Source organism: Pelodiscus sinensis, chromosome 4, assembly GCF_049634645.1.
Source record: "Pelodiscus sinensis isolate JC-2024 chromosome 4, ASM4963464v1, whole genome shotgun sequence".
Taxonomy (NCBI): Eukaryota; Metazoa; Chordata; order Testudines; family Trionychidae; genus Pelodiscus; species Pelodiscus sinensis.
In genome coordinates this window covers 77,289,777-77,312,077 of record NC_134714.1, presented here as the reverse complement: position 1 = coordinate 77,312,077, position 22,301 = coordinate 77,289,777, and positions in this window count along the sequence as shown.

Below are 22,301 nucleotides of genomic sequence, written 5' to 3'. Positions count from 1 at the left end.
GCTATTAGAAATGTTTCCATTCTGTGATTCAACTAGGGAAAGGGAATGTGTCCCCGCACATAAGAGTCAGGAATCTGCTACCTATGTTTATTATCTACAAGATATAATATTATGAGGTAGAAACAGTCCTGAACAGTGATTGTAGGCAGCATATATGCTATGAGGGTGTCTATCAGAGAGTCTGTTGTTCTGGATCTCTGCTTCTGCAGTCTGGCCAGACCACCCAGCTGTAGCAAGTGCCACACTGCAGATGCTCCATGGATGAAGATTTGTGCAAGAGTTACTGTATTAATTAATGATGAAGTCCATGTTGTCACCTCTTTGGCCTTAGCAAGAAAGAAAAAAGACTCTGTGATATCAAGACAGTGTATTTTTCCTTTTCCAATTTCTAAAGGAATGTTTTTCCTTCCCATTTATACCAGTGATGTGATAGCACAGAATTCAAAGGAATATTTGAATGGCCATTTTACATGGTTAGACCAAAATTTCAGTTAGCCCAGAGACAGAGGCCAATGTCAGGTGCCCCTGAGAAAATTAACAGAAAGGTAATAACCAACGGTATGTCTACACAGCAACATTATTTTGGAACAGTGGCTGTTTTTCTGAAATAACTATGTGAGAGTCTACACAGAAATTGCATTATTTCAAAACTATTTCGAAATTATTTCAAAATAAAAGGCAGCTTATTTCGGTGTTGGTGAATCTCATTGTACAAAGAATAATGCCTTTTCTGAAATAGCTATTTTGAATGTTAGGAGCTGTATAGACAGGGCAGCTGCAGTTATTTTGAAATAAGGGGCTTCCAGTCCTTCCCAAGGTGCCCTGCTGGCCGCTCTGTCTACACTCAGGCAAACTCTATAGCAGCCCTTAAAGCTGCAGCATTAGGGGAAAGGGCTTGTGACACACAGGAGGCCCTGACAGTCCTGAGCCACCCAGAAGCTGCCACTGCCTCAGAATTTGGCTACAATGAGCCAGTCTGCAGCTTCCACCCAGCACTCCACTGCTCCCAGAAGCCTGCCTGGGCCCAAAAGGAGTGCACCTTCCTGGTCTGGTGCAGAGATCTTGGACCTCATTGAGGTCTGGGGAAAGGAGGCAGATCTCCAGGATCTCCACACCAGATTCAGGTATGTGGATGTCTACGGCCGGATGACCGAAAGCCTAACCAACAGGGGGCACATCCAAACACAGAAGCAGGTGTGGATGAAAGTAAAGGATCTCTGCCAGGCATATGCTAGGGCCCAAGAGTGCAGCTCCCACTCTGGGGCAGAACCCTGCACCTGCCCCTACTATGAGGACCTGGACTGCATCTTGGGGAGCGGGGCAGTTCCTTCCCTCCCATTCCCGGTACTGGACTCAAGATGCTCGTTGTCACCCTCCTTGGGGACAGAGATACGGAGGAGGAGGAGGAGATGGATGAAGCCAGCACTGTCACCCTCCTGACTCTGGAACCAGTGCCACATGCTCTGGACATGTCCCAGGCATCATCTGAGTCTGGGGAAGCCTCATCAGGTGAGTGCCATCACATTCTCTACACACGAGTGGAGGGGGCAGGCGGCAAGGGGGTGGAGCACACTCCTCGCTCAGCCTTTGTGGCCTGAGGATTACGTAGTAGCCTGTAATGTGGGAGTACATGGAGCAACCGTCCAGGGCACTCAGTGATACTCATAACACGGGGGGGGGAGGGACACTTTCCCTCTACCAGCCACCATTAGAAGGGGGCTGGGGACATGGAGACACACACACACACCCTCAACAGTGCTGCATACGGCACACCTGCACTCTCAGGACAGCATCCACTCTCAGTGACACCTGCTCCTCCCCCCCACCCCAATACCCTGTCTTCTCCAGCAGGAAGGGATAGAAGTTTTCTCCCCATGGGATGCCACCACTGGTGGATCCAGTGGGTGTGTGGCCTGAAGGGAACCTACCCACCCTGTGGCCTCCCCTCCCATCCACAGGACACCAGTCTGACTGGCACCTTCCCATGCCTGCTTCTCCCCAGTGAAGTTCTCCCCCTTCACCCCTGGGAGATATCTGGGCCCCTGCAGGCAAGAGCTCACTGGCTAGAGTGCTCATGGTCTTGCTCCAAGCACATCACCTTCGTCTGAGCTGAGAACTCTCATTCTCAGCTCTGAGATGAGAGCTAGGCTTCAGGCATAGTGTCTCCTGGGATGACTGACCATCTCTCCTTATTCTCCACAACTGAACCACCTGCTATAGGGGGATGGTCGAAATCACCCAGGGCAGCTTACAGCACTGAAGGACCTACAGGTGCCAGAAACCCATGGATGAATTCCAGAGGGAACTCACTCTCCCTCAAAGGTGGTGACTCTTCAAGGCAAACAGATGTAAACCCAGTAACATTTACTTTAGGAACTGAACTCAGCTTAAGTAGTTCTGTATATGCACATGGAGCAGATCTGCCCAATGGCTTTTAAGTAATCAGAACTGCTTTACTGGGTTGACAGTTTTTACATTTAATATCATTATGTCAGATATAAAAGTTGTGAATTCTTGCTGGAAATATTGCATACAGTAAGATATTTTCCTGGAATATGTATAAAAATCAAATAAATATTGCTAAAACAAATGTTCACCCAGGTTGAGCAAAGATAAAAGGAAAACCTGATACTGCACATTTCTTCATAATTGCCTGTTATTTCTCAAAGAAGAAGCTTACAAAAGTTCATTATTTTGCAGAATACAGAACATTAGCTGATGTATTCAGTCTTGGAGACTCTGTGACCTCTTTTACACCAAGGAGTCTTGCGATCTTTATATTTTTTTAATTATGAAACTTGGTGAATGAAAACTTGCTGACTGAAACTTAATGAATACTAATGCTCACATAGGCACAATGTCAGTTACCTGAGCTATTGTTTCCATTGTCACATGAAAACATAGTAAGAGAGGAACAAGAATTCTATTTTTCATAGTAATAGAAATGTAGCCGTGTTAGTCTGGTGTAGCTGAAGCAAAATGCAGGACTATGTAGCACTTTAAAGACTAACAAGATGGTTTATTAGATGATGAGCTTTCGTGGGCCAGACCCACTTTCTCAGATCACATAGTGGAAGAAAATAATCACAACCATATATACCAAAGGATACAATTTTAAAAAATGAACACATATGAAAAGGACAAATCACATTTCAGAACAGAAGGGGGATGCGGGGGGGGGGGGGGGGAAGAAGGTAAGTGTCTGTGAGTTAATGATATTAGAGGTGGGGAGAGGTAGATGTCTGTGAGTTAATGGTATTAGAGATGATAATTGGGGAAGCTATCTTTGTAATGGGTAAGGTAGTTGGGGGTCTTTGTTCAATCTCCCCCTGGAGAGTGTCGAATTTTAGCAAGAATGACAGTTCAGAGGATTCCCTTTCAAGTGCAGATGTAAAAGGTCTTTGTAGCAGAATGCAGGTAGATAAGTCGTTGAGACAGTGTCCTTTCTGGTTGAAATGGCAAGAAATTGTTTTTTCTTTGTGATCCTGTCTGATATCTGTTTTGTGGGCATTAATCCTTTGGCGAAGTGTCTGACACGTTTGTCCAATGTACATAGCAGACGGACACTTTCAGCACATGATAGCATAAATTATATTTCTGGATGCGCAGGAATATGTGTTCTTGATCTTATAACTCACTTGGTTAGGTCCAATAATGGTATCAGCAGAATGAATATGTGGACAAAGCTGGCAACAGGGTTTGTTACAAGGGAAGGTACCAAGGTTGGTATTAGTGTGGTATGTCCTGTGGTTGTTGGTAAGAATCATCTTGAGGTTAGGTGGTTGTCAATAGGAGACTATGGGTCTGTCTCTCAGAGCCTCTTGGAGTATGGTATCCTGTTCCAGTATAGGCTGTAGTTTATTGATAATGTGTTGGACAGGTTTAAGTTGCGGGTTGTAGGTGATGACAAGTGGTGTTCTATTGTTGGTTTTCTTGGGTCTGTCTTGAAGTAGATGGTTTCTAGGTATTCGTCTGGCTCTTTCAATTTGTTTTTTTATTTCTCCAGGTGGGTAATTGAGATTTATAAATGCTTGGTAGAGATCCTGAAGCTTCTGGTCTCTTTTTCATATTATTTGTGAGTTCGCTTTGGCATTTTCCTGTTTGCTGACCAAACAGATGCTAAGGAGGATAAATATACCATCTATACTCGGTCTCAGTAAGGAAAACCACAGAGGACAGATAAAGTGTGTTGAAATTAAACTTGACTTTAAAACAGGTTTTGCTTAGAGCTATTAAAAATAAATTGGATTGGATTTTGGTTTTGAACTTTGTGGGTTCTCAAATCTTGAATTTTGCTTTGGAATTTGGGTTCAAATAAACCCAAGAAATTGCGTCCATTGTGTTCCAAGTAATTTCAAATTAAAAACAGAGGAAATTGTTCAAAAGGAGGCCTTGCTCAAAAGAGTCTTACACTTTGACTCCAATTCATCTCAGATTGGTTTATTAAAGTTCATTAGTTTTGGTACCATTGATATTGATGGTTAAACTGAATACATTAAACATTAATAAAGATTCTTGAGGAGGAAACTTGAGAATCTTAATAAGACAGCCAAAAGATAACTATTTAGGTAGAAAGTAAATTTATACCAAAAAGGAAAAAAAAGTGGAATGTATTAGATCAAATTAGCCGATAATGTAGTAGACATGTGTGTTATATCTGGAATCAAATGGTCACAAGTGAGTGAAACTTAAATGCCAACTTGCTGGAAAGATATTATTACTGGAAAAGGAATAAGCAGGAGGGCAAACAGCAGGTCTTTGATGGGCAAGGTTCCTGATAATACCAGATCTGAATTTGGCCTGTTGTTTCTAGGAAAATAAATGATAGGCTATGTCAGTGAAATTCTACCCAATGTAATATTTTACCTGTTGTCATGGTTACCTGGTGAGTCCCTCTTGAATGTACCGCCTAGGCAATAGGTCTGGCTTCTCGTATGTAATGTGGGTTGGAACCACAAAGTCCATCCATCCTTACGCTGGAACCCAACTGTGATAACCTGATAGGTCTGGCTACATTTGGCACCTGTAGCCCTTTCACTACCCTGACCAAATTGTTTATTTTTTCCCCAAAACATATACAGCAGGTGGAGCAAAGGGTAAAATAAATAAAATACTTATATGTACGAATCTTTCATTGCAAAATTTTGTAAATTCCCCTCAGACAAATTAATCTCAGTCTCTGGCTGGATAAACAGACCGTCCTGCTCACAACAGGCTTTCTATGTCTCAAATACTGCCCTTCACTAGGTCCCAAGGTCCTTGATTGGTTTAGAGTTTCTTTGATCTCTCCCTTTTGGCCTTGGCAAAATAGTTGCATCACTTGGGTTGGGTGAAGGAACTGCCTATTTCTGGCTATAAACTTGGCTAGACTGATTGATTATTGGGTTACACCTTATCTAGGCTATTGCTTTATCTTTCCTGATTGGTTTTCACTATTAACCCCTATGGGTATGTCTCCACTATGCACTTATTTCAAAATAAGCTATTTCAGAATAAAAACTCCAAAATAACTTATTTTGAAATAGCGCGTCCACACTACAAATGCCTATCAAAATAGCATAGAACTATTTCGAAATAGTGTGTGCACACTGATTGGAACCTGAATTGTATTTAAGATCCCCTGGAAGCACCTCAGGCAGGGCATCAGGACAGCACTCATTTCCTGGAGCTGCCTGAGGCTGCCTGAAGCTCATGCTTAAAGGAACCCACCTGTAAAATCGTGTCTCAGGCTCTTCTCTTTGAGGGACAGCAAATTCATCTCACTATGTGCTCTGGTTGCCCTTGCAGATGCCACAGCACTCATAGCCCTGGAGCCAGACCCACTGGAAAATAGTTGCTGGCTCTTAGACCTGTTGTCGCACCTCCTGGTGCAGTTGCTGCAGACTGCCCTTGTGGCTCTGCAGGACCAGGATGTGCCGTTCCCTGCAAGGCACCTCCTCTTACCTCTCCATGTGCTGCTCATGCAGCGGTTTGGGAAGGAGTGAGTGTGGGAGCATGGCAGCTGGACCGCTCAATCGCAGCAACAAGGTGGTTGACAGTGGCGCTGCATGCCACACACATGCTCTGGGCTCCATGGGACAGCTCCTGCCAGGTGGAGTGGCACAGCTCCCAGTCAGCATGATGCTCCTCCAGGTCCATATCCAACCTATGATCCTGCTGCTCCAGAGACCATAGTAGGGAATGGAGGCAGGCTATGTGTTCCCACTCAAGGTCCTCACAAGGTTGGCAATGCTTGCAGGCCTCGTGGGGTCTGGAGGCTGGCACAGGAGATGTAGCTGACACCCCACTCGCGCCTGGTCCAGAGAAGGCCAATCATTCCAAGAGACACTATACATGAAGAGAAGAAACAGGTGACCCAGGAGCAGATGGGGTAAAAGGAACTTCTTTATTGCCCATGCAATAACCTCCAAAACATTGTTCTGAGTGGCAACTATTTGGCATCAATTACACCCTTTTATCTATTCTACTGTGTTCATTCACCTGTCTATCACTACTTTCCATAAAATCTTATTTAGTATATTAGCTCCAATACAATGAATATTAAGAGGCAGGTGATGAATATTATTATACCTGCCCCTAATTACTATTTACAAAATTTCTAATTAAATCCAGACTTTTCTATGCTACAAACTTTCCGAATGAGCAGGTTACAGAGATTACAAGAAAAGTAACCCTGAAATATTTTATACAGAGCCAGTCAGGGTAAGTAAAAGACACAAGAAGAGCAGCTGCATGCTTGGCTATCTTTCAAGGTTGCAAAAACAAAGGAAAAGAGCATATTTATACATCAAAAAGGATAATGCCTGCTTTGGCCAGACTCTTAATCTATCTTTTCACACTGCAGAAACAAAGGGCGGGGGGGGACATGTTTAAAGGCAATGCCTGTTGTGGCTGACTCCTTATCACTATCCCAGACCTCTATTAATTTTTACATATACCAACAAAGCCGAGCCCTCATCTCTAAGCCAACACAGAAAGATCTTGGGTCAGACGAAGGTAATGTGCTTCAAGCAAGGCCATGTGAGGCTGAGACAGTGGGACCTTTCCTCTAAGGGAACAGATGTGCCGGTGAGAGCATTGCTACCTCTATTCCCCGGGCGCAAGCAGGTTTGGGAAAATGCTGGCCAGGCCAGGGGCCTGCATGCAGGAGGGGAGCAATGGGAGGGCTTGGCTTCCCTCTGAGCCATGCACAGGATAGGTCCAGCAATGATGGCATCCCACAGGGAAAGGACTTGTATCCCTGCCTTCTGAGGCAGATGAGGGAGGGTATTGGAGGAGATGTATGTGAGCAGCAGACGCCGCTTGCCAGGGAGGGTGCTACTGGGGTCCCCACCACTTCCTTCCACTCCCAGCAAGCTCCTCTGGAGGGAACCAGTGTCCTCTGCCTCCCCACCCTTGCCCAGGAGCTGTCCCGAGAGTATAGGTGTGACTGTGTTCCATGTCCAGCACTGTGTGTGCCCCTGACCCCAACCTCCTTAGTGGTGGCTTGTGATGGGAAGGCGTCCCACCATGGGGTTGGGAGTAAGACAGACCTGTGCAGGAAGCCTGTGAGCAGAAACACAAGGTTCCTTTGTGGTAGCCTCATTGTGGCACTTCACGTGCACCTGCGTGCACAGGCTGCTGTGCGACCCCCAGGCTGAGAAGGCTAACTGAGGAGTGCGCAGTTTCTCACAGCCCACAGCTTTCGCCTGTGTGTGACTAGGGAAAGTAATGGAACTCACCTAATGGGCCTTCCCCAGCTTCATCCGATCCCTGGGTGACATCCTGGGAGGGGAGTACTGGCTCTAGGGCCAGGATGACCTCCTGGCTGGCGGACATCTTGTCCAAGCAGGTCTCCTCATCTTCCTTCTCCTCCTCCTGCACCCTGCTCCACCTCCTCATCCACAGTCATGCATTCAAGGAGGCTGACGACAGGTGTCTCCAGCCCAGAGTCTGCAACAAGTGGGGGACGGGAAGGTCTGATTCTCTTTCCAGGATGTGGTAGAGCTTCTTGAAATAGAGACTGATCTGGGGTGCTGATCCTGAGCAGGAGCTCTGCTCCCTGCCCTTTGTATAGGCTTGCATCAGCTCCTTGACCTTCATCCGCCTCTGCTCCTGGATGCGGCTGTGTCCCTTCCGGCCCAGGTTGCCTGCCATTTAACCATAAATGTCTGCATTCCTGCATCTGGTGCAGAGATCCTGGAGATCTGCCTCCTCTCCCCAGATCTCAGTGAGGTCCAGAATCTCTGCACCAAATCAGGAAGGGGCCCTCTTTTTTTGCCCCCCAGGCAAGGGCTTGGGAGTTGGCTGCTGGCTCCCTTGCAGCCGTGGAGGGCTTGGCGGGATTACGGGTGTCACTCATGGCAGTAGCGAAAGCTGAAGCAGTGAAGGCTGCTGGTGTGTGGCATGGGGCTAACAGGGTTTTCCTTGTGCCACAAGCCCTTTCCCCTGTGGTTGCAACTTTAAGGGCTGCAGGGGAAGAGGCTGCAGGGGAATACTCATAATATAGAGTATTATGAGTGTGGAACAAATGGCCACCAGGGCAGCTGTGAGAATCCCTGGAGGCCACTTATATCAAAATAAGCACAGCTGCGCTGTCTCTACACACTCTATTTTGAAATAGGCATTATTCCTGATGGATACAGATTTTGGAATAAGTAGCCCATTATTTCAAAATTATTTTGAAGTAACAGGCTTGCTGTGTAGATGTTCACCTTGTTATTTTGAAATAACATTATTTATTTTGAAATTACACTGCAGTGTAGACATGTCCTATGGATATGACTCCATAACAAGTAACCCCTCGCAAACACACACAAAGAGGAATGCACTATATTCATAAAACATAACACAGGTATTTCCCAGATTGTCACGCCTCTCTACTCACAAGCCTCAGTCAATGTTTTATAGCTCTACAATGGAATACCTTGAGTTTTAAGTGGAGGTTCGGGTTAGCTGATATTTTATTGGAATTGTTTTGTCTATTTGTAGTTGAAAAGACAGTTTGGTAGCAAGAGATTTGCTCATTATGTTATAAAGCATTCATGGCCCACAGACTTATCCCCACTGTTTTATTAAATAGGAACATCTCTAAAATAAACATGATGCCTGTACTTTTTAATTTTCAAATTTCATATAATTCATCACTTAGCTAACATTCCCTCTCATCTGAAATTTGTTTATCTCTAAGTAAACATCATATTTTTCTCTGCAAGGCAGTTTCACTGAGGGTGAAGACTCACTGCTTCTAAATGAACGTGATACATTGTTCATGCAAAAACTGAAGAAGCCTGTCTTAGAACTTGATTTTAAATAACTAGAACTCACATCCCCTTAGTGAGATAAATAAGCTTTTTGCTTTATTGACTTTTGACAAAGTTTTAGCTACTAACAGGCATATGCTGAGGCAGCAGAAAAAATGTGATTTTGTAGCTGTATTATATGGTACTTGGTACAATGCACACAAGATCTAATATTCCTTTCTCAAATTAAATGTACACCGTCATTTTAACAAAAATGTTCAAATAAGCACTGTCATGCTTGAGCAAACTTTAAAAATTATAGCCATTTGCTAAAACCCTGTTAAATTGTCATATATTTCTGCTTTGCCTATTCCCTCATTACCAGTGTGTTTGTGTGTAAACAGAAGCTCTCACTTAATATTCCTCCTCTTTCTGTCTGATTCACTTGGTGATAATGTAGATCCAGTGTTGAGATTTTTGTGTTCACCACAAACAAAGGTGAAAACTGTCACCTCAGAAACACAGTGATGCATTATCCTGAAAATGATAAGAGCTCAGGCATAAAGATAAGAGAGAGACCTTTTCTTTGGTGGGGAGTGACCATATGACAGAGAACATAAAGAAATCTTAATTTTGGTTAAATGGCTTTTGATGGAATATTACGGATTCAACTGTTCCTGGCTTCTTCACAACTTGGTAGGGAAGGCAGAGAGAGACACAAGGACACAGACCCTCAAAGATATTTAGGTTTCTAACCCCTACAGAGATCAGTGTGAGTTAGGTGCTTAAATACTTTTGAGGACATTCCTACCACCAGAAACATTGGCCTCACTGAAGACGCTGGGGAAGTCCTTAACTAACTTCAGAGGGGTCATTTCATCCATAGTCTTTATACTTCTATGAGCACGAGGACTGCTTCAGAAGGCCAGCACTTGCCTCTTCCAAAAGACTGGGGAGGGCAGGAAGGGACTGTTGGTTTACAGAGGAAGAGGCATATGCTGCACTCAGTGAATGGCACAGTAGTTGCTTTTCTCCTGTTCTGCATGGGCCTTTTTTAGTGGGGTTGAAGCAAGCAGACATTAGCCATGATAAGTAAAAACTGGTAATTATTTTGCATGAGATCCCTGATCTCTTCACTCTCTGAATTCTAAACAATAGAGCAGGTGTGGAACTCTTCACCTCCTTATGCCTTTGTCTCACTCATGTTCAAGGTCAGCTTGACAGTGCAGATTAACCTGATATGTGGGTAACAAGCTAGTGAGTCTATTAGCTGGGCCTGAAGATTTGGTCGTATATAATTTTATCATTGATTACTGGTTATCAAAATTGGGACAAAATCTATTGTAGTTTTAGTCCTGTCCCTGTTGCAAACTCTGCCAATTGTATTGAGTCTCTGGATGCTGTTTATCATAGTACTCAGCCTTTGGCATTAGGTTATTACGTGGGAATCTCAGCTTACTTGTTTTCTTTTTTTTTTTTTAACTTAATTTCTAGCCATTAGGTTGTGGAAATAAGTTTGAAAACACAACTCAGGTATACTGAAAGCACAGTGAAAATAAGCGGGTGTGCCTCGGTGCACAGCTCCAGCAAGAACTGGCTGAGCTGTGGCAAAAGCCAGCAGGGAACAAGGCTGGCAGGGACCCTGGTTGTGATAGGACAGTGCATATAAGAAATTTAAGTTTCTTTAACTTCTGCCTGAAAGTCTCATAAACCAGAGGCACCCAAAATAAATATTTCTTGAAACACAGGATTTTTAAGCCACTCTTTTAGAATCAGAATTTTGTAAAATGCTTAGGTTTGACAACACTGTATTAAATTTCTTCTGAATATTTTAGTCCCTCTGGGAAATAAAAATAGTCCTGTCAGTTTTAATTTTGTTTCGAGCTCATTTTACTTTGCAAAATGTTGTTGTCTCTGAGTGCATAATATTAAAGGGGAATGTTAAATTGTGTTTAAATGGGTAAACTTTTATATTAGGTTTATATTTAAATTAGGCTTTATAAAATCTTTTTTTAAACCTTCATTCTGGCCATACATTAAGGCAAGATGACAGTATCTCTTTCCTTATGGAAACTCCCTTACAATTTAATAGAATATGATAATTATAGGCTTCTTGGGTGAACCATCAAATATGATAAAGAATTATGTCTGTGCTATAAAATCATATAAGGTAATTAAAACATGGAAAGAATAGTCAATTCTATAAAATTCTATAGATTTTTTGAGTTATTCCTGCAGAAACCTATAAAATAGGTTTGATTCCTAACAAATACTGTATAACACATTCTTAAATCTTAAGAAAAAAGTGATGTGTAACTGTTGATGGAAGAAAAGGGCATGTATTCCTGGCCCTAAACAAAGATATTTTGACAACATGAGCAGCTCAGACTATTCTTCCTGGCTAACCTACTGACTATTCTTCCTGGCTAACCTAACTACCCTCTGTGCTGACTTAAGAACTCCATCTCCACAAGAGTCATAGAGTCAAGGTTGATATAGTCAGCTCAACATACTTTCAGTGTAGACACGGCATTGCTTTCTGTTCCTGACTTTCAGAAGCCATCCCGCAATGCCCCACACTGACAATACAATTGGTACAAGTGCTCCTGGTGAGAATGAACACCACCATCACAAGGAGCAAAGTGTAGACACACCAAGCAATGTAATTACTGTGGTGACTGTATGCTGACATGAGCTTGTTCAACTAAACTTGATAGTGTGGACATGCCCTGAGGTACCAAAATGGGAAGAAGTATTGAACAAGAGAAACTTTCATGATTCATTCACTAACTACTACCACAGGAAATTTGCTTAGATAAATTGCATTAACATGTAGCCCTTCCTCTGAGCATGACTTAACCTCCTTCCTCGTGCTTGCTACATGCCATGATTTATCTCCTCCTATTGCATAAGCAGAGTTCTAGGTTCTTTTTATGATGCCTGGTGCCTCCACCCACAGGGGCTCCTCACTATGCCTGAGACAAAAGGGATGCTATCCCTTGCAAAAATGAATAATGTTAACACTGCTAGCAAGGAGCATAAAACCCAGTACACAACCATAAAGAACATCTTGAAATAACAATATTACAAAATGGGGTCTGGGGGAGGAAATGGTTATGGTTAATAAGTATTAAACATTAATAAATCAATAACTTCCCCATCTTTCAACACCCACAATTTCTCCCAGCCCTCAGCTGCCTTCCTGGCACATTTCCAGACAGGTGGTATGCTGAGGATGAATCCAGAAGTGAGTGTTTAAGTGCTGGAATGTTGCTCAGCTTAAACACAAAGGATCCCCTTACTATGTTTTCACCTTGGGTGGAGAATAGTCCTTTCCTGCCTTCTGGTGTGAAATCCTGTGTAGGTCTCAGCTAGTTTTCAGTAGCTGGTGCTGAGTTGGATTTCTCACACTCTAGATGCTGGTCTTTGTTTTCTGCTGGATAGAATTGCCTTACCAATGTACCACATCCCTCACACTTTAAAGATTCCTTTTGTGAAGAGTGGGAATTAATCAGAGGCTTCCTGAACTGTTCTGCTTCTCTCTCCCCCTCCTAAAAATTCAAAAGTAAAGTAAAACTGGTCTCTTGGTCTCTAAGGCTATGTCTACACTGCAGAGCTTTTCCAGGATACCTCTGGTATCCCAGAAAAGTTATGCTGCATCCAAGGAACGTGTCCACTTTTTTGGAACACTGTCCGAAAAAGCGGACACGTTCTTTCGGCATCCCTGTATTCCTTATTGTATGCGGAGGAATGGATGTTCTGAAAGAGAAGGGCTTTCCAAAATTTGGCCCTGGGTATAGAGGCCAAATTTCAGAAAAGCCTCTTCCCAAAAAAAAGCGGAAAAATATATGCAAATTGTGGTATGCAATTTACGTATCTTTTTCTGACTTTTCTGTGCGGTCGAGACGTAGCCTGAGTCAGGCTTTCACTGAAGGCATAAGCAGATCTGGCATATCATTGGTCTAGTAAACTGTTGGTCTTCCAGATCATCCCATGCAGAAGCCCTCCCTCTTGGTCTCAGCAGCAACTTCTAGCCCATCCTGTTCTCACTCCTGACTCAAAGCATGCTGGGAAATGGCATCAGAGGGCTCTGATAAGCCTTTGTATGTCATAATGCATAGGTTACAACCTCACCTACTGGCTCAGTCTGCAGTTCCAGGAACTGGCAAACTTCAAGTGGGTGTTACATACACTAATAGCTGTTATGCTTGTAAATCCATTTTTCTCTTTCCCCTTTCTTCTCCCAATATATCCTCTGGCATTAGTGTGATAATATATCTCTTTGTAACTGCAAAGAAAAGAACCAACACTAATTACCCAGGCTCTGACACATCATTATCTATTCTAATGAAGACATTATTGAAATTCTCATGTCTCCCCATGACTAATGATTCTCATCAGAATCTAATATGGGTACTATCATCTTTTAGAGGTTGCACCATGCTGCCTCTTAAAGTTCTCTGCTCCACCATCTTTGCAGCAGTTGCACCTTCAATGATGGATTGTACATGCAATGTCTTTTATTTTTTTCAGGCATCAACGTTAATCCCTTCTTTTTTCTACAAGTATCAACAGATTGTCAAATGCAGTCAATTATTAAACTGACAAATGTAATAAAATGTATTTTTCACTTGTGCTTAAAAATGATAATGAAGCTCGTAGACGAACACTTCCATTCATTCTTAATTATTGCATTATTTCCCTGCTTGCTTGCATTGAAGAATAGCTCAGTCACAAAGGATCTCTAGTAGCAAAGGAAGATTGCATATATATTATTTAGTGGCGCTTCATTGGGATCTGCAGTCTGGACTCCTTGTGCACATCTACATTATGAGTGTATCTACACAGTACTGCATACCTCGAAATAAGCTATGCAATTTGAGCTACGCAAATTGTGTAGCGCATTTCGAAATAGCTTATTTTGATATTTGGCACTGTCTATACAGCACTTATTTCTAAATAAATCGCTATTCCACTGACTTCCTTAATCCTCATACAATGAGGTTTACAGGAAGTCAGAGTAAGAAGCCTGTTATTCCAAACTTATTTCAAAATAGCGGGCTACTTGTGTAGACAGCGCATAATGTTATTTCAGAATACAGGCAGTCCCCGAGTTACGCGGATCCGACTTATGTCGGATCCATACTTACGAACGGGGCTTTTCTCGCCCTGGAGGATGCGGGCGGCGGGACCACCCAGACGCACCGCGGTCCCGCCGCCCGCATCCCCCGGGGTGAGAAAAGCATCTCCCTGGTCTGCTGGCCCCCCCCCCCCCCCCTGCAGACCAGGGAGACGCGGAGAAAAGTCACAGAGGATGTGGGAGGCGGGACTGCGGCGCGTCTGGGCGGTCCCGCCGCCCACGTCTCCCTGGTCTGCTGGGGGGGGGGGCGCACTAGCTGCACCACCCCCCCCCCCCAGCAGACCAGGCTTTTCTCGTGGACGCCTGGGGTAGAGCAGCTGGTGCACTGCCGGGTTGGTCCCGCAGCGCCACTCCTCGGCGCTACTGGACCAACCCGGCAGCACCCCAGCTGCTCTGCCCCAGGCGTCCTGATTCAGCCACTGCTAGTCAGTTTCAGCAGCGGCTGAATCAGGACACCTGGGGCAGAGCAGCTGGGGTGCTGCTGGGTTGGTCCAGTAGTACCAAGGAGCGGCGCTACTTGACCAACCCAGCAGCACCCCAGCTGCTCTTCCCCAGGCGTCCCCAAGTCAGCCACTGCTGAAAGATAAGGCAGATAAGGTTACATACAAGATAGGGACTGTAGGTTTGTTCTAAAGTTGAATTTGTACATAAGTTGGAACTGGCGTCCAGATTCAGCCGCTGCTGAAACTGACCAGCAGCTGATTACAGGAAGCCAGAGGCAGAGTTGCTCTGCCCTGGGCTTCCTGGAATCAGCCGCTGATCAGTTTCAGCAGCAGCTGACTTGGGGACACCTGGAACAGAGCAGCTGGGGTGCTGCCGGGTTGGTCCCTGCAGCGCCGAGGTGCGGCGCTGCAGGGACCTACCTGGCAGCACCCCAGCTGCTCTGTTCCAGGCGTCCAGATTCAGCTGCTGTTGAAACTGATCAGCGGCTGATTCCAGGAAGCCCAGGGCAGAGAAACTCTGCCTCGGGCTTCCTGTAGTCAGCCGCTGGTCAGTTTCAGCAGCGGCTGAATCTGGACGCCAGTTCCAACTTATGTACAAATTCAACTTAAGAACAAACCTACAGTCCCTATCTTGTATGTAACCTTATCTGCCTGTATAACTGCCTGTAACTCTGCTGTGCAGATGTAGAGATAAGGTCGAATCTACTATAGTCAATTTCTAGGAATAATGTTATTCCTGGTAAACAGCAGGAGTACAGAAATAGACTTCAGCAACCCCTTGGCGATGCAACAGTCTTGGTGGGGTGGACACATCACTTAGAAAATTGACCGTAGGAGTCTAAGGTCGATATAAAATTCTAATGTAGAACAGGCCCTATTGTCCACCAAAGGTAGTTATTTCAATCAATATTTAAGGATGAGTTAGAGTAAGATTATTTCAGCAGTCATATTCTTGCCAAGAGACAGATTTAAACTACATCATTAAAATATCATAATGTGTATTTTATTACTTTAGAAATTCAGAGGGGTTTGGACGTTGTTTTATTTTTATTAACACTAAGCAAACTTCAGAACTGGTGAAATTCACTCCCACACTTAGCTTCTTTTAAAGAGTTAAGTAGAACTCTGGTGTTATATGGGCTTTGTGCTGGACCTCTGCATGGGAAATAATTTATTCTGGCACATTCATATATTAAACATAATGTTTGCCTTTATGAATTAGTTTTCCATTTTACTTTTATCTGCATCCTGTGATTTATAAGACAAACTTTATAGAAAATTGTTTCTCAGACAAAATGAACTATATAAGAAATATTTGGCCATCTTGTCAAGACAGTTGCTCTTCTATGTCTTTCTTTTTTATAATGCACTGGATTAGGATTTGTGACACCTGAATTCTAATCTTGACCATCTCAAGAGTCTTGAGTAAGCAATTTCAACTCTTTGCTCCTCTATTCCTCCACCTGTAAAGTGAGGATAATAATACTATACTGCTTTGAGAGTTAAAGATAAAAAATATTGTATAAGATTTACATATTTATTGTTTATTTACTCCAGCTAATACAAGCAATTTATCAAGTCACACAGACCAATTGCATATTAAAACATTCCTACTCTATTGAATAAGTGTTTATCCAGCCTGCTTCTAACAATCAGTGATAGATCTTTTAACTGATCTTGGAGGAATATTCCATGCTCCTTAACTCTTTGATGGCAAGTGTAATTTCTCTTTTATGCAACTTCACACATTTTCAGTTTTCCATTTCAATAGTTTTATTGTCATGACAATATGTACAAGTGCTGGTGAATTTGAAATCTCAAGTACCTGTGTGTAAGGCCTAGTTTTGTAGTGACAAACAAGGTTCATTTTATATTACTGTCCATTTCTAATGGCTACACATTGTGATGCTACTCCTCCAGTCTCTCCCCCCACCCACGACCCCCGCTTGTCACAAAGTGATATAGAATTTTTCTTTTTCAGTTTTCAGCATATAGTCCCCTATTATTCCTCAGAGTTTGATGACACATCTGTTTCATACTACTTTGCATAATGAAGTGGAAACTGTCAAGTGGAAATTTTCCCTCTGTCATAATGATTGCAAACTTGGGTTTCTAGTGTAACTGGTACAAAGTAATGTCTTTCGTCATATCACTATCTCCTTCAGCATTGATATCATCTAGATGAGTGGTTCTTAAACTCCATAGGTGGCCCACTGAGTAATGCTGAGAATCTGTCAGTCTTCATTCTTCCTGATCTAGATGAGGATTTACTGGGGTTGTTTAACCAACTAAGTATATTTAAAATCATGTTCCTTTGGTATGGATTCAGCATGGTTCAAATTATATCAACATTGCAAAGAGTCAAACAGCCAGAAAGACAGAACCAAATGCCAAGTGATCTGTAGAGATGAGAGCAGTAGGGACTGCAGGCAATGAAGGGAGTTTTACCACTAAGAAATGTAAAGCCATAAGCCCCATGGAAATAAGATAAATATCCCCTATGTAAAATGTGAAGGGGACACAATCAAGCAGCTGGGCACATCTCATCTGTTTCATTTCTACTTATCTAATAGTACTTTTTCATTTTATCAAGCACTGTAGTTTCCACAGATATGTATGATGCAGAATTGGTAGGCTGGGAGGAGAAATGTCCATGAAGGGACCTTTTTGTTAATCCACAGTAGGAAAAAATCAGAAGATCTATGCTTCTGGATCTGACTTTACAACAGTTAATCAATGGAGATGTATTTTGCTCACTCAAATAATCCTTTTGAAATTCAAGGAGACTATTTTTGTCCATACATGTTCTTCCTTATTGATAAGGTTGCAGCAGGCCTTGGAGACCTGGTGAATGTTATCAGGTATTGATTTTGTTTCAGGTCAAGAGCACACTATTTAGAAGTCAATAATCTTTCAAGTAGCCTATTATCTTTTCAGTACCTGTCAGTGCAGATCAAAAATGAGTTAATGAGAATTCTGAAATGAACTCCAGGCTACATTCTTTCCTCAGGTGAATGGGCAAAGCCACCATTGACTTAGACTGATTAGTTTAACATGATATTAGTATATGATATAGTGGAACACTTTTATACCGTTGAAATTGTTTTGCTCAAAGACATTATCAGAGGGCAGCCATGTTAGTCTGAAGAACAATAAGAAGTCCTCTGGCACCTTATAGATTAACAGACTTATTGGAGCATAAGCTTTTGTGGGCAAAGACCCACTTCGTCAGATGCATCTGATGAAGTGGGTCTTTGCCCACAAAAGCTTATGCTCCAATAAATCTGTTAGTCTATAACGTGCCACAGGACTTCTTGTTGTTCTCAAAGACACTATTTTTATTAAAAACTATAACCAGGCTTAGTAACTCTTTCTCTCTATTTAAAACTCTCTGTAGTAAAGTCACCCCTATCAGAAATGTTTTTATCCTGAGATCAAAAACTGTCTTAGGAAAAAAAGTGCCTTGGGGAGATACTAGATTGCATCTAGAAACATTTCATGGGAGAAGGATAACCACAGAGTCACAATTCAGTACTGTCAGCAAATTGCGCATTTTGAATCAGAAACTTAAACAAGTTGGATGTCAGACTCTGCCCAATGGATCATCCTGCTTTCACTCTCTTCATTATTTTTCTCTTTCACTTTACCAAGTAGTTTAATGATATATTAAGCTTTATTATGATATTCACATCTGCATAGAGGCCAGTTACATCAGTTGAAGATTTTCCTGTTTAAGAACTACTGAGTTGGGCCTATAAGCTCTCAACCCCCATTTTCCACACTGAGTAGATTTGTTTTCATTATTCTCTTATGAAATGTCAATGAAATGATCAATAAAGAAAGCCATTTGTTGCAAAACATATTGGGAATGTTCAAACTCCTGTGAAATCTAGATGGAGTCACATATTCTATATAACTGATTAAACTGATGTAACCAAGGAAATGGATTAATACATCACATGTTTTAAATTCCGTTCAAAATCATCCCATAGGCATGTTAATTTTAAAAAATATGCTGATCAACACAGGGTCTTGAAACACTGATACCTGATTAATGATCTTGTTAATAAACTAATCTAAATGCATGCTTCTGGGCAGCTTCCAAAGAAAGGGAGGTATCAAAACAAAAAACAAGTTGATGAATAATGGATATATTTGTTGGCTTGCATCTCAGATCTTTTGCTTCTAATTATGTGTTTTGATAGCTGTAAATAGCAGGGATTTGCAGATGGAACAAGCTCCCTACCACAACATATTTCACCATCTGACAGATTATTAAATCACCTATGATATCAAAATCAGTAAATGCTCCCTGATCTTGAGGTCTGAAATAGGCATAATTGTCTAATGATTTTCCTAGAGATGATAATGCATTTTTCAACAGTATAGTCAGATTATTCTTCTGAGGATAAGTGGGTCTGAAGGAAGAGTGATAATTATGAGATAAACAAAGGTAAGCGATGTGGGAGCTCTTCATGACTAGCCCAATGTGCATTTCGGCTGCTAATAAAATTCTTCTAGCAATGCTTGAGAGGGTTAGTACTATAATTTTTTTAACCATATGAAAAATATACAAGTAGAAAGAGTCTTCAAATATTCTTAAATTAAATCTCCAACTATGTGCCAAGATTATTTAATAAATAGATTCTTCATCATTTTCCCATCACATATTTTCATATCCTGTCATATTAGTTTTGCTGAAAGCCTCATCAACGCTATATTGAAAATTCCATTAGTAATGAAGTCCATGTTATTTCCTAACACTTCTATGTTACAATCAATATTATTTTTTCTCCTCTTCTCCAGCAAATCATGTTAGATTTGGGTGAAAGTTTCTGGACAAATAATTCTTTTGCATTTTGAGACAATGGAAACTATTTGTGAGTTTAAGTTGAATTACATAGTTTCAGCCCCACTCCAAAAATTAAGGTGAAAATATGTCAAAATGTTTTGAGATTTCATTTCAGAATGATGTTTGGTTTCAAATGTTATCTTGTTTCAATTAAAAAAACAAAGAAGATAAACATCCAAAAACTACATGAAATACAAAAACAGGAAAAATCAGAGTTAACATTTTTGACCCAGAGTTATTGTGTTTTGTTTGTTGTGTAGAGAAAAAAAAGAAGAAAATCCATTTTATTTTGACATACACACATCCTAAAAAATCTGGCATGGTGTGTTTTGGGGGATTGTTCAGTTCAATCATTAAAAATCTGTTACAGTATTGATTCAGCTCTAAATAATGTGACTTCTAGAATTACATTAGAGTTATTTCTTTTTTGGCTTCAACTATTATGAATGTAAATGGTCCAATTCAGACCATCATCATGGACAGTGTATGGGTATGTACAGTATTTCTTATTTGGAGTATTCCATTTATTATCACTTGAAGAACCAATAAGAACATAAAAACATTTGTACTGGGTCAAACCAAAGGTCCATCTAGCCAGTACCCTGTCTTCCAACAGTGGCCAATGCCAGATGCCCCAGAGGGAGTGAACAGAACAGATTATCATCAAATGATCCCTCTCCATTTCCAGGCTCTGACAGAGTCTAGGGACACCATTCTTACCCATCTTGACTAATCCTGAACTAAAATCTTTTTGAGAATACAAAAAGCCTTACTGTCCCCGATACCCATCAGTTTCAGGAGAACAACCAAGTGGTAGGCAATTATGGGATAAAATACTCATAAAGATTTATTCCTAATACCCAGTATTTAGAAAATGATTTATGTGAAAGCTTGAGGATTTACTTTTTAGACAAGTTGACACACAAACCCATCAAAAACCTAGCTTCCTTCCATCTTTCAATTTCTTCTTGATATATGTTATTTTTATTGTGTTTCCACACATGGGGAGCCAACTTTCAAGCTGTTGACCTTACAACGACTACCCTGAGAAAGGAACACTGGAATTTGTGACAATAAGGACAGAAGCTCTTAGGAGAGTACCATCCCATCCTATATCAGTTTCAGAGGCTGAAAAGGATAAATAGTTTAGGAAATGTGCAATAAGTGAGGGAAGGTGGCTGCCATGAAGAGTTCCCAAAGTGAATAGGAATACAACTTCACTTCTGGGCAGTTTAGGACCTACAGATAGTAGCTACCTCCTTTTACAATCCTATGATCCCAAAAAACAGTATTTCAGGCTGACCTTTCTTTCTGTATGCTACTCCATTTCCATTCCCTTCGGGCTATATCTACACTACGGTTTTCTGCCAGAAGAGGCAAGCCAAATGAAGTGCTGATTAGCATTTTGCCATGCTTCATTTGCATAATCTCCTCCAATGCCTTTTGCGCAAGAGGTTTTTGCACAAAAACTGTCAGTGTGGACTTGTCTGTTTTGGATAAGGATCTTGTGCACAAAGGGGTTTTTGCACAAAACAGACACATCCACACTGTCTATGTGCAAAAGCCTCTTGTGCAAAAGGCATTGTAGAAGGTCCACCTTGGAGTCTGCACTATTGACCCATTTTATTGTGGTCCCCTGTCACCACCATTACCCTTTTACACACCTGGTACCATCTGCACCGAAAAAGTCAACTTTACTCGCATTGTAGCATCCCTGTAATTGGCACTTGACCACAGACGATGGGGTCGGGAGACCCAGGCCCACCCACTCTCCTGGGTCCCAGCTCAGGGCCCTAAGGCAGGGATGGCCTCTCCCTGGCCTGGCTGATAGGGGAGTCACCCCTAAACTCATCAGCCTGCAGGCTCCATGACCCCGCCCTGGGCCACTTCCTAACTCTGCGTCCGGGTCCTCCCTTCTCTCGCTTCTAGGGCAAAGGACGCCCTCTTAATCAAAAGGATAAGGTGCCCCTCTTGGCATGTTCCCACCCACCCGCCTCACTGGCAAACCCCTGGGGCCTTCTTTTCCCTCTTTTTCTGTGCCGGCGTGCTTATGATGTCCCTGCCAAGCCAGTAGGTGATGTCATCATCCAGCACCCATCTCGCCGGCGTGTCCCATGCTTTCCATGCCTGCGCCAGTATTCCACTCGGCCCCGGACAGTCTCCTGACTGGGGTCTGAGTAACCTCACCAGTTGCCTCCATGGGGCGGTCTCCAGTGGCCTGCCCCTCCTCCCTGGACTCTCGGCACCTCCAACCAGTGCGGGGTTGCTTCACCCTGTCACAGGCATCAGAGGAGATTATGCAAATGAAGCATGACAAAATGCTAATCGGTGCTTCATTTGCATTGCCTCTTCCAGCAGAAAACCATAGTGTAGACCTAGCCCCATACACAAACACAATCCAAAGAACAGTTCTCCTCCTTTGGAGCTTTTAAACCATGCAGGAACTGTACTCTTTAGCTGTGTTGCAATAAAACAATAGGCTTTAGTTTTCTCTTCTTGCTTCCTGCTCCATTTTCACAGTCTTTTCAAATGCAATTGGAATAATTTCAGAATCCCTTCATATTGCCACCAAATTACTATACTGCTGCTGAATTCTGTGGCACTAGAACCTTATAAAACAATGGCCTGGCTTTACAATTTAAGTC